The sequence below is a fragment of the Trachypithecus francoisi genome, unplaced genomic scaffold (assembly GCF_009764315.1).
Source record: "Trachypithecus francoisi isolate TF-2019V2 unplaced genomic scaffold, Tfra_2.0 Lachesis_group13, whole genome shotgun sequence".
Classification (NCBI taxonomy): domain Eukaryota; kingdom Metazoa; phylum Chordata; class Mammalia; order Primates; family Cercopithecidae; genus Trachypithecus; species Trachypithecus francoisi.
The window spans coordinates 60,730,711-60,744,363 of NW_022681458.1; the positions used below are offsets into that span (position 1 = coordinate 60,730,711).

Here is a 13,653-nt window from a genome sequence, read left to right on the forward strand (position 1 = left end):
CTCCTGCCTCAACCCCCCAGGTAGCTGGACTACAGGCATGTACCACGATGCCTAGCTAAGTTTTGCATTTTTCTGTGGAGATGGGGTTTCGCCAGGTTGCCCAGGCTGGTCTTCAACTTCTGAGCTCAAGCAGTCTGCCCTCCTCAGCCGCCCAAAGTGCAAGGATTATAGGCGTGAGCCACCGCGCCCGGCTAGAACAAATACTTAAAAAAAAAAAAATTGGACCTTAAAGACAAAAAAATTAAAAGACTTATAATGGCCATACTAATATTTATATAGTACTTATCATTAACAGACTCCATGCTTTCAAAAATAGGCTCCAGAGTAGAAATAGGTTTTCTACATGAATTAATGTGATGGAGCTGAAGCACCAAGAGTTACCTGCTTCTTTGCTCAAGAACAGCAACTGAATCCAACTGCTTTCTACTAGGTGAAGGGTCAAATATTGTAAAGTGGAAAATATCTCAGGATGTCTGCCCATCCCACTTCTCCATCTTTGAGAAGGGTCACTCACGCCCTTAGTAACCATTTTTGTACTTTGCTCCCTGTCCACAGCTGATTGGACTGTAAGTGGAAACCCTCCCCTTGCATAGTCAATCCATTGGCTGAATTATAACAAAGAATATTTCTAGTAATTGGGTGAAGAGACACTAGCTAGTTGGTCAGTGGCACTCAAGCTGGAAGTCTATGTAAGCTAGGAGTGGGTGCCACAGGTACCCTGAACTATCAAGAGAAAGATGGAAGAAGGGAGGGAAACAGAGAATGAGAGGGGTAAAAAGGGAGAAAGGGGTGGATAGGAGACAGGGAGAGTAAGAGAGAGAGGAGTGAAAGAGACAAAGATAGGGGTGGGGATTCAGACTGAAAAAGAAAGATAAAGAGCTATATCTCTACTCTTGGGTTGTATTTCAAAAAGTATGCATCCCAATAAATTCTCCTCCTTAATTCAATCTAATTTGAGTTGATATTTTTTTCTTGTAAGTTATCTTTCCATAAGACCTAATGACTCTCAAATCAGTTCATGACTCTTTCCCTAAACTCTCTACTACTGGGCCAGTGTGGTATCTAGTAACTACTACTAATATTTGCAAAAGTAGATAAGTGGGTTCCACTAACTATGAAACAGTTAACTATTTCCGTAAATGATAGCTTGGTGCCAAATACATTTAAAAGTGATGTGATTTTTTTTTGTTTTTCTTTCACTGTAAAAGATCAATATTCTTTCTAGTCAACTTCCAAAAATAAAAAGAAGCCACAGAATGACTTTAGTGAGATCCTGGATTTTCCCTTTCTCTACTTTTTTTGCAGAAAGTAAGTTTTTGCTCTACTAGTTGTGATTAGAAAGAATATACTATGTAAAAGTGGTGGAAACGACAATTGATTCATAAGAGTTTTTGTTATTTCTGATAACTTCTTATGCCCTGAGAGTACAAAACTACTTAAAAATGCTTTTTGCATTACAAATTTTAACACACCAGCATGGGAATGGTTTGGGTTGCATTGAGTTTGAAAACGTGCAAAAATATTGCTTCTGACATCAACAATTGATCCCCTAATTTTAAATTCTTTTTCTGTATGTATCTGTCAGGTTATTTGAGTATACATTGGTATATGACATCAATTAGAAAAGGAGAACCATTATGAGTGACATAGAAAAAAAAAGGGTAGGCAGCGGTAAGGAAAGATGGACCTCAATGGATAGCGGAAGGCAATGATAAATTGGATCTGAGGCCAGCTTCTCATGACCTTCGACTTAAATGCTGTGGGTGTTCTGTGATGGAAACTACAATTGATTCATAAGAATGTGTGTTTTTTCTGATTACTCCCTAAGCTCAGACAAGCACAAAACTACTTAAAAATGGTTTATGCATTATAAATTTTAATAAACTAGTGTGGGAAAAGCTGGAGCTCATTATCACAGAGCTCAACATGCACCTTACTTGGGAGTCAGAAGCTGCAGGCCTTGCCAGGAGCTGGAGGAGCTGCAGGCCCACCACTGCTCAGCACCAACAAGGTGAGCCCTCAAACAAACAGCAACGCTAGAAGGCTGCAAACAGAGCAGTGCCCTCAATTGACCTTCCCAGCATAAAAGAACATGCTTTCTGCTTTGCTTCCGCTTCCACCTACCACATCTCATGCACTGTGTCTTTTGCATCTCACATTAACCTGGAAGTACGCAGGCAAAGAATAGAGGGAAATATCCTTCCAGCTTAGTTAATATCACATAAATCTACCACACTGTGGTTCTTGCTTGCTACCATCCTCTTATTGGTGAAATACAACAAAGCCCAAATCTTAACTTCCTCATTGATTTGACAAGTTATTCTTGGGTTAAAACAAGAAAAATTATAACATTACTAAGTTTCAAGTTTAGCTTTTTTTTCTCACCAGAAACAGTGTTTTACATACCGTAAGTGCTCATGAATATTGATAAGTTGAATCACATGAAATCAGGTGCTTTACAACCCACCATATGTGCTTGACCTAATCCCTCCTTGTTATCTATGTTATGGTCCCTTGACCATCAGATTGAGCCACATATTTATTTTTCATTTACTGTCTCTTGCCAGTTCTTTCTTGAGCACTTGCCAGTAATACACAACATAATATAACCTATGGTTAGTTCCCATGGCTCTTGAAATTTTTCAAATTATAAAGAGAGAGTGTCTGATGACAAATAGCTGGATTTATAGTAATAAATCATGTAATTTATTCATGTAAATAAAAACTGTATGACTGGAGTTGTTGTGCTATACTTTTCTGACGGATAAACAAAGCATTTACTTCATTTTATGCTTTGGCTGTTTGCAAAGCTTTCCTGGGTTGCACGGGTCATTTTTATGTAGGATAAATCGACATGTCTCCTGTTAGTAGAGCTCTGCTCTTTCCAACGGTTTCTTAATGTTTGTGAAGTCATGGAACCCTCATAAGAATGTATGAAAGCTATGTACCCTCTCTATGTATACATATATATATATAAATTACATATATATAAATTATATATGTGTGTATACACACACACACACACATATATATGATTTTATACAATTGTAAAGGAGTCAGAGACCTTCTGTAGCCATCTACAGATCCCCTCTGGAAAGCAAATAGACCTCAAATCTAAAACTTCTATTCTTGTCTAATGATGGTTATGAAGAAGATACTTGAAATCTCTAAGATATTAATTCAAATGTATCATAACTACATTGAAATCTCCTCATGGGGGTGGAAATACTTTACATTTTTAAAAAACCCTACAAGCCTCTCTACTAGGCAGTGACTCTGTGTCTCTGACACTGTTTTGGTGTTTACAGGCTGCCTCTTCCATACTATCTGTGTTTTTATTTCTTTTCATTACCATTTTGACCACCTGCTTGGTGTTCTAACACAGTTCTTTCTAACTTAATTGGTGCCCAATTCGTGTGTTTTAATACATTTTAAATTACCATGTATTATATGGATCTTACTCGTCTTTATGAAAATATTCTCAAATTTTTATATCATGTTTTTACATTTGATGCGTGAATCTCAAAGTTATTTTCATTCCATGTGGTGCTGATCTACTGTTAAGGTTTGGATACTGGTGACAATTTCCAAGCAAAAGAAGAGATTTCTGTTTTAGTAATTGAGCCCAGTTGATTTTAGAAAGTAGATTCTCACAATTTAAAAATGTCCAGTTTCACAAGGAGAAATTTTTCAGCCTACACACATCTGTATAGATTGTCCATCGTCTAAATCATAAAGATTCTGATTTTTTATTTGTTCTGGCATGAAATTAAGTACAACATCTGTTTTGCACATGTTTTACCTTTTTATCCCTTTTGCTCATTACTGCAGTTTTCCTACCCAAAGATTTCCAACTGAAAATGTTTTTGAAACCTTGATCTGTATTCTTAAAGAAAATTTTTTAAATACGTTTTCTGTGCTTAAAAATTAATAAACATGTTTTATTGCCAAAGTGAGTAAATCTTCACTTTGGTAAGGTGATCCTCACTTGGTAAGGTGATCTTCACCAAATTAAGAAAAAAAGGAAGCATTTCTATATCGCTGTGTCTAAGACTGGCTTTTCTCTTTTTTTTTATTTTTTATTTTTATTATACTTCAAGTTCTAGGGTACATGTGCATAATGTGCAGGTTTGTTACATATGTATACTTGTGCCATGTTGGTGTGCTGCACCCATCAACTCGTCAGCACCCATCAATTCATCATTTATATCATGTATAACTCCCCAGTGCAATCCCTCCCCAAACTGGCTTTTCTTTAGCAAGGTGGTAAGGAAGATACAAAGTATTACTCAGGTGTTACCATGCCCTCCTGACATAGCTGTAGTTTTGCCTCGGATGAGGCAATGTGGACACCATACCCTCCTGCATGGGTTCTGCTTTCAGGATTGGCCAGAACTCTGTCTCCCTGAACTCCATCCAGCTAAAGTCTGTGACTCCCAAAAAAGTAAGAAAGAGGGAAAATGGGTTGAGAGACTTACTGATATGCTGCATTAGAAGATGAAAACTTCATAGTAAAATATCATAGGTGGGGACAAAACAGAACACTATATTCTAAAAAATTTTACTGAATCATTTTTTTTTTCACATACAGTCAGGCAGCCATGGGGATATGTTCTGAGAAATGCACTGTTAGGTGACTTCATCATTGTGCAAACATCATAGAGTATTCTTAGACAAACCTAGATGATATGGCCTATATACACCTAGGCTATAAGGTATAGCCTATTGCTCCTTTGGCTGCAAACTTGTCCAGCATGTTACTATATTGAATAATGTAGCCAATCCTAACATAATGGTAAGTATTTATGTATCTAAATATAGCTAAACATTGAAGAGGTACAGTGAAAATACGATATAAAAGATTTAAAAATGGTATGCCTGCACTGGGCACTTACCATGAATGCAGCCTGCAGGACTGGAAGTTGCTCTGGGTGAGTGAGTGAGTGAGTGAGTGGTGAGTGAGTGAGTGAGTGATGAGTGAATGTAAAGGCCTAGGATATTACTGTACACTACTGGAGACCTAATAAACACTGTGCACTTAGGCTACACTAATTTTTAAAACTTTTCTTTCTTCAATAATAAACTAACCTTAGCTTACCCTAATTTTTAAATAAACTGTAATTTTTAAAACCTTTTGACTCTTTTGTAATAACATAGCTTGAAACAAAACACATTGTATAGGTATACAAAAATATTTTATTCATATCTTTATTCTATACGCTTTTTTCAATTTTTAAAATTTCATCTTTATACTTTCAAACTTTACGTTTAAAATGAAGACACAAACACACACATTAGCCTAGGCCTACATGGGGTCAGGATCATCAATATCACTATCTTCCACCTCCACCTCTTGTCCCCCTGAAAGGTCTTCAGGAGCAATAACAGGCATGGAGCTGTCATCTCCTATGATAACAATGCCTTCTTCTTCTGGAATGCCTCCTGAAAGACCTGCCTGAGGCTGTTTTACAGTTAACTTTAAAAAAAATAAAATAAAACGAAAGCAGTGCATGCTAATGATGATAAAAAGCGTGATAAATACATAAGCCAACAACCTAGCCTTTTATTATCATTATCAAGTATTATATACTATGCATAATTAAATGTGCTAGACTTTTATACTACTGGCATTGCAGTAAGTTTGTTTACACTAGCATCACCACAGACACTTGAGCAATGTGTTGTACTATGAGGCTACCATGTCCCTAGTGATAGAAATTTTTCAGCTCCATTATAATCTTAGGGGACTGCCATTGTATATGCAGTTCGTTGTTAACTGAAACATTGGTATGCAGCACATGACTGTATTTTTCCTTTCTTCTGCCCTCAGATTTTCAGATGCTACGCAGATTTCTTTTCTTTTCTTTTTTGTTTTTTTTTTGAGACAGAATTTCGTTCTTGTTGCCCAGCCTGGAGTGCAATGGTGTGATCTTGACTCACTGTAACCTCCATCTCCTGGGTTCAAGTGATCCGCCTGCCTCAGCCTCCCAAGTAATTGGGATTACAGGCGCACACCACCATGTCCAGCTAATTTTTGTACTTTCAGTAGAGATGGGGTTTCACCATGTTGGCCAGGCTGGTCTTGAACTACTGACCTCAGGTGATCCACCCACCTCGGCCTCCCGAAGTGCTAGGATTACAGGCGTGAGCCACCGTGCCCGGCCTAAGCAGATTTCACTTCTAAATTCCTTCCTTAGAGATACTTGAAACCCTTTCCTTCTCTCCCTAAAGAGATTCTGCTGGGTGATGGGGAGGGGAGGAAAGAGGTAGATGGCTCTGAGAAGACTAAGAGGGGGAGGAGAGATTCCTTGGGATTGGAGAGAAAACTGTGTGGGTCCCTTGCTAGTATGTATGTGGGGAAGGTTTGTCTCCAGGGTCAGAAGTCACATACATATGATACCATTCTGTGAAAACAATAACCATCACCCACCAGTGTCCAGAAGGAAACCAAAATAAATATGCCTGAAAATTTAAGGAACTTGTATTGAAATCGTTTGCTCTTCTTCTAGTATATAATATTAAAACTTTTATGAGCATTGCTTTCCTTTTAGCTCTGTTTTCCAAAAGAAATCTAGTTGGATCCACATAACTTAGGTGCCTCAAGCTATCTTTCTCCTAATTACTGCATGAATTCATATCATCATCATTATAAGGTAAATTTAAATGTACCCACACAGGCTGAAGCATTCCTGGAAGTGCAATTCTCTATGGAAAATAATGCTAGACACCACAATAAAAGAAGCCAAATGTGTTAAAATGCAAGGTTAAAATTAATAAGAAAGTATTTTTAGTCTCTTTTAAACATATTAAATATTGTACAATTGTGCACATTTATCAAATTTCTGGTTTCCCCCACATATATAATTAGAAAGCTCTAATTTGAAAGATATCACTTTAAATAAATTTTCTGTTGTTCAATTCTTTGAGAAATCTCAGAAGCTGAAAATACTAATTTATGATAGGCGAGGAAATCACTCACCAAGAAAAACAACCTGATACCCATCCTAAAACAATGCTGTGGTTTGGTTCAACTATCCCTTACTAAGCCACTTTCCAAATTAACATTGAGAAAGGGTTTTTTGATGATATTCCTTTTGCAAAACATTAAATAACTACAGAAAACACAAAGCTTCCTAAACCTTCCTAATTATGTCTTCACTTATATGCATTTTTAATGAAGAAATCAAAGTAATTGCTAACTCTGTAGTAGTGGAGTATACAAATCCATTTATTTTTGTTTAAAAAACATGCAGCTGTCTGAGAGCCTTTAGGAGGTGAAGTTACATGACTCCCCAACATGGGACGTTCTTAGCACTTACAGCTTACACACATAATTTTTCCACCACTTGTTCTTTACATTTAGCAGTGAATGGCTAAATCTGGAAATACTGTGTCTTGTTACTAAAAAAACAGCACTACACTTGGTAGTCCAAAGACTTGTTTCATATTCAGCAAATTTCTGAAACCCAGAGTGTAAAATTGGGTGTAAAAAGGTCCATGACAGCCAACTATTGCATTTTTTAAGTAGCTTTTAAAAATAAACTTTTAGAGAAATTGCAGATGGTTTTGTTTGCCAGCTTAGACCTGATTATTTTTCATAAATATCAGGAGGGTTTTGAATGAATGCAGGGTTATGTCCTAGGCAGTTAACAAAATATACGTGAGTATGACTATAAGTAATGAAACATTTTATCTACCACACATGTTTGCATTCTATCCAATTATCTTACATGATGATGTGGTTTAGCTCTGTGTCCCTACTCAAATCTCACCTTGAATTGTAATAATCCTCTCTTGTCATGGAAGGGAGCCATGGGAAGTAATTGAATCATGGGTGGGTGGGTTTTTCCTGTACTGTTCTCATGACAGTGAATAAGTCTCATGAGATTTGATGGTTTTTATAAAGGGGACTTCTCCTGCATAAGCCCTCTTGGCTGCCGCCATGTAAGACGTTTCTTTGCTCTCGCTTCCTCTTCTGCCATGATTGTGAGGTCTTCCCAGCCATGTGTAACTATGAGTCTGTTAAACCTCTTTCCTTTATAAATTACCGAGTCTCAGGTATGTCTTTATTAGCAGCATAAGAACAGACTAGGCCGGGCGCGGTGGCTCAAGCCTGTAATCCCAGCACTTTGGGAGGCCGAGACGGGCGGATCACGAGGTCAGGAGATCGAGACCATCCTGGCTAATACGGTGAAACCCCGTCTCTACTAAAAATACAAAAACTAGCCGGGCGAGGTGGCGGGCGCCTGTAGTCCCAGCTACTCGGGAGGCTGAGGCAGGAGAATGGCGGAAACCCGGGAGGCGGAGCTTGCAGTGAGCTGAAATCTGGCCACTGCACTCCAGTCCGGGCGACAGAGCGAGACTCCGCCTCAAAAAAAAAAAAAAAAAAAAAAAAAAAAAAAAAAAAAAAGAACAGACTAATACACATGGCAAGTACATGGCATTTTCGGCAGATAATTTGAGGTAGTGGGCAGCGACATGGGACAAGGAATTGGCAGCATCTGGGGGTGGGAAAGACTGTATCAGCAATTGGCTGTTCCTGTGGTCACTTATTTTCCTTTAAGCCCCATTCCTCCCCTCTGTATAACGGAGATTGTACTAATTATAATAAATCTGATGTGATGATTAACTGCTAATAGCATATATGGAAAATATGGAGTCCAGGGTCTCATGCAGAGTCTTTGATGACATTGAGATTATTGTGGCTATCACTAAGATGATGACAACTGCAGCACATGCTGTCTGAGTTCCTCCCAACTCTCTCAGATCTCTTTTGATCTGCCTGGATATGGTGCTTCCATTTTCAAAAGCCATACCTGTGATACTTCCTCAGAGGGTTACTCTCTGGCTGCCACAGTCTATGATTGCTGTGGACAGAGAACAGAAATTAGCTGAAAACTTATATCCTTACCACTAATAGGACTTGTGTGGGTATAAATACCCCCATTTCCCCAGCACTTGCCAGGGAGATCTCTGAGGTATGGCCTGCATGCCTCCAGAGTTTCTTCATCTCACTGGAACTTGGCTTAATCCACCCTGGCTTGGCCTCCTTTCCTTCCCAGTCCCACTGTCTGTTCCTCTTTTTTTCCCTTGGGAATATTTCTTAGTAAATGACTTTTCCACAAATTCTCATCTGAGAGTCTGCTTCTGAAGAGCACTAATCTAAGGTAGCAATGAAGAAAGAGATCAAGAAGCAGAGAAGAAAGATGTAATGGTTAATTTCACGTGTAAATTTGACCGAGCCACAGGTGCCCAGTTATTTAAGTATTATTTGAGTGTGTCTAGGATAATGTTTCTGGCTGAGATTACTATTTGAATTAATAGAGTAAAGCATATTTTCTTCCAATGTAGGTCTCTTCCAATATCTTGAAAGCATTAATAGACCAAAACACCGAGAAAGAGAGAATCCACTCTGTTTGCCTGATGGTCTTTGAGCTGGGACACGGGTCTTCTCCTGCCTTCGGACTTGGACTGGAACATACTCTGTTGACCCTCCTGGTTATCAAGTCTTCAGACTCCAGAATTGCATGATCCAATTTAATACATTTCTCTCTCTCTCTCTCTCTCTCTCTCTCTCTGTCTGTGTGTGTGTGTGTGTGTGTGTAGTGGAGGATTCAGAAGTAAAGTTATTTCTAATACTCTTCACTTAGAGTAACAATAGAGCATGTGTGTGCTGAATTAGAGTTAGAGTAAGAATAGAGTGTATGAATTAGAGTAAGAATAGTGTGTGTGGTGATTAGAGTAAGAATTAGAGTAAGAATAGAGTGTGTGTGGTGAATTACAGTAAGAATTAGAGTAAGAATAGAGTGTATGAATTAGAGTAAGAATAGATTATGTGTGTGGTGAATTAGAGTAAGAATTAGAGTAAGAATAGAATGTGTGTGTGGTGAATTAGAGTAAGAATTAGAGTAAGAATAGAGTGTGTGTGTGATGAATTAGAGTAAGAATTAGACTAAGAATAGAGTGTGTGTGTGTGAAATAAAGTAAGAATTAGAGTAAGAATAGAGTGTGTGTGTGTGGTGGGAAGGACAGTGAGATAACAATACAGAGATTATTTCTGTGGTAGTAGACAGAGCCAGAACCAGTCCTACAACATATCCACAAGGAATATGTAGGGTCACAAATAATATTATGGATCAGAAGATTCACATTCTTTCCCTGGTGGATTTCCAGTGTGTACAGTTACTATATATCTTGCAACATTTTTCTGGATTAGTCTGCTAGACTGTATTCGTCTGCTCCTTGGAGCTGCTTAAGGTCAAGGGCTATGTGGTCAGGAGCCACCTGTGAATGCCCAGTGTTCACTGAATGGTTGACGGATAAGTTAGTGGCTGAGTAAATTAATAGTAAGAACTTCACAGAGTCGTCTCATCAATGCCATATTTTGAGCATTCTGTTTTATAACACTTTTCTTTAACTAAAGACCAACCACATGATATGATGAAAAGAACAAGGGACAGGAATCAGGAGCCCTGAACCATGATTATTGTGTGTTGCTGCCAACTGATCTGACTTGGAAAATGTTGTCAGGTTTTGAGCTTTAGTTTCCTCACTAAAATATTAAAATATTTGAATTTATAATATTACATTAGCTTTAATATTACACATTTGCCACCAGAAAAAAAATAAGAGTAGAAAACACAATTTTTCTATTTGCATTTTGTAAGCATCAATCTTAACACCTTGAGTATATAAAATTTTTCAGCCCTCTTTAAGATTATGAAATTATAAATTCAAAACTACAAAGGTAAATATTAATTTAAATGAGATAAATGCTACAAGGTACATAATTGAAAAGTTAAAAATACAGCAAGCTACATAATTGAAAAGTTAGAAAATAGCATAGGTATCAAAAATTCAAAAAAAATGTATTTCAATAATTAACCACCTGACACAACTTCATTTTCCCCAGTTTTTTGGCTGCATACTCTTTGATTGCTTCTCCATATGATAATGATTTTACAATGTTATAGAGAACATAGATTTAGTCTTTGCTTTTGTATGACTAAAAGGTTATTTTTTAGTTGATAACATAGAAAATTTTTAATTGATTTTGACATCTGAGCTTCTAAATTTCATTACAATATGCTAAGTGAGTTTTTGGCATTTTGAAGCCTCTGCCACTATTCTGTCTTTTACTTTGTTTTTTTTGGCTTCCATCAACATACTTCATTTCAGTCATATTTGAATGCTGAGCTGAACAATCATGAAAAACATACAAAATTAAACTGAAATTAAGTTATACACTATAGCAAACCAAGTGCATTCTTGAAATGCCACTGTGTAGTATGAGCCAGTATGATTGTATAATCAAATTCCTTTTTTACCATATATATCAACTTATTGATATATGTGCTCATTTCCTCTCCTACAAAGTAAATGGATTTTTGCAGCGTGGTGTTTTTAACTTTTCATTATGAAAACTTTCAAATATAGAACAATAGCACAGCATGCATCTATGTGCCCACTGCCTGGATTCAACAATTGTTAACATTTTGCCATATTTACATCATTAACATATTATGCTTACATTTCACAGTGCCACTGAAAATTTTGCATACTTTCTCTGAAGCTGCCAAACTTCCTTAGGTAAAAATGAGTGAGATTCTCTAGAACATGTTTAGATGTATAAAACATGCAACATCTCATTCAGAGGCATTCAGTATAGTACAACAACAGTTTTTCTAATTATTATGATAAACTATATTTTGTGCAATTTCCCAAATAGTATGTATAGTGCATATTTAACTGTATGCATTATGTTAACCAGTATATTCCTGAAAGGAAAGAACTTGCATTTTCATTAGGCATGCGTGACAGCCAAACCCTCACCTTTCCGATCTACATATTGACTGACTGGATGTCTTTTCCCAGATTCACTGCAGTTCCATTCATGTCTATCTATGTGTTTCTTCCATGCCTCACATTTCTGGCAGCAGCCACTGCAGGATGGTGTTTTAAGACTTCTAGCTATGGACCGTAAGAGTATTTTTAGAAGTCATTTGTACCTCTGAAGAGCTAGCCATCATCTCACTATGCACACCAGTGATGGCAAAAGAAAAATTATTTATCCAACCTTTTTTTTATATGGGATCCTAAAAATGTTCACAGCTCTTCCTATGTTGCCTGATATGGGGATGTGTGTGTATAGGAGGTTGAGGTATAAGAGAGGAGAAGCCAGACTGAAAAGAGATAATGGTCTTAGCCAGTTACGGCTAAGATCATTTTCCTTGTCAATAAGTGAGAAGTCTTGAAGTTAAAGTTGCATCCACTTCATGGTATATCTGTCTCTGTTCCTATTTATCTCCTCACATATGTCTGGTAAAAACGATGTCTAAGACACCCAGAGATAAAAGGACTCTTGAATCATCCTGTGAATGTCTCTATGGTTATGTAGAAAAATGTCCTCAATTTCTGAATATACAAGCTGAAGTATTTAAGATGAAATGCCCTGACAGTTAAAACTCACTTGAAAATGGCTTGGCACATTTGAGATAGATATGCATGCATTAGTGAAGCAAATATGGCAAAATGCTAGCAATTGTGGAACCCAGATGGTGTGTATATGGATGTCCATTGCACCCTTTTTCTACTTCTCCGTGTGTTTGAAAATTTTCATAATAAGTCTAAAATAAGGTGTCATTTAACAACCATTTTCTCAAGAGAAGATGAAACTGAGGCCCAGAGGAGCCAAAATACTTGCCTAAAGTCACAGCACACACTGCTTCTCCTTTTCTCTTGCTGCTTCTCCTGGTGAAATGATCCAGAATTCCTACCTTAGGTGATTTTCTTGCCATAAAGGCCAGGTTTGCATTTGACTTCTCATTCCGTAGCATCTCCCATTCAACACAACATAAATGTACAGGGTTTGTGGTAACACAATGCTAAGAAGTATGACTTCTGTCTTCTTCTATTCATGAGTAAGGGTAGTAGAGGTAGCTAGGTGTATTAATCCATTTTAACACTGCTATAAAGAACTACCCGAGACTGGGTAATTTTGGAAGAAAACAGGTTTAATTAACTCACTGTTTTGCAGGCTGTACAGGAAGCATGGGTGGGAGTCCTCAGGAATCTTACAATCATGGCAGAAGGCGAAGGAGAAGTGAGCACATCTTACCATGGCGGAGAAGAAGAGCGAGAGAGCATGAAGGAAGAAGTGCCACATACTTCCAAACAACCAGATCTCCTGAGAACTCACTCATTATCACAAGAACAGCAAGGGGGAAGTCTTCCCCCATGATTCAATCCCCTCTCATCAGACCCCTGCCCTGACACTAGGGGATTACAATTCACAGTGATATTTGGATGGGGACACAGAGCCAAATCTCATCACTAGACTAGAGTTCTGTTTCCATTGACAAGCCTGGAAGTTGAGAGAGGGCACTTTACAGGACCTGCTGAGCTGACCTCCAAGAGTAAATTTGCTGGTGACATGCTAATTCTGGTGTTTAGTTTGTAAATGTGCTTAGCAGTTTTTTTTTTTTTTTTTTTGAGACAGAGTCTTGTTCTGTCACCTAGGCTGGAGTGCAGTGGCACAATCTCGGCTCACTGCAAGCTCTGCCTTCCAGGTTCACGCCATTCTCCTGCCTTAGCCTCCCAAGTAGCTGGGACTACAGGTGCCTGCCACCACACCTGGCTAACTTTTTTGTATTT

General features: G+C 37.9%; 1 long non-coding RNA gene across 1 annotated transcript in view; it reads right to left on the reverse strand.

Annotated features, from left to right (window-relative positions):
• LOC117094778 overlaps positions 1 to 11,911 on the reverse strand; it is a 32,375-nt gene extending 20,464 nt beyond the window's left edge. The window contains exons 1-2 of the long non-coding RNA XR_004441676.1: positions 11,833 to 11,911; positions 8,817 to 8,867 (exon numbers count right to left, since the gene is read on the reverse strand). This is a non-coding gene — a long non-coding RNA (uncharacterized LOC117094778). The remainder of the gene's footprint in view (positions 1 to 8,816; positions 8,868 to 11,832) is intronic.
• Positions 11,912 to 13,653: the final 1,742 nt, after the last annotated feature.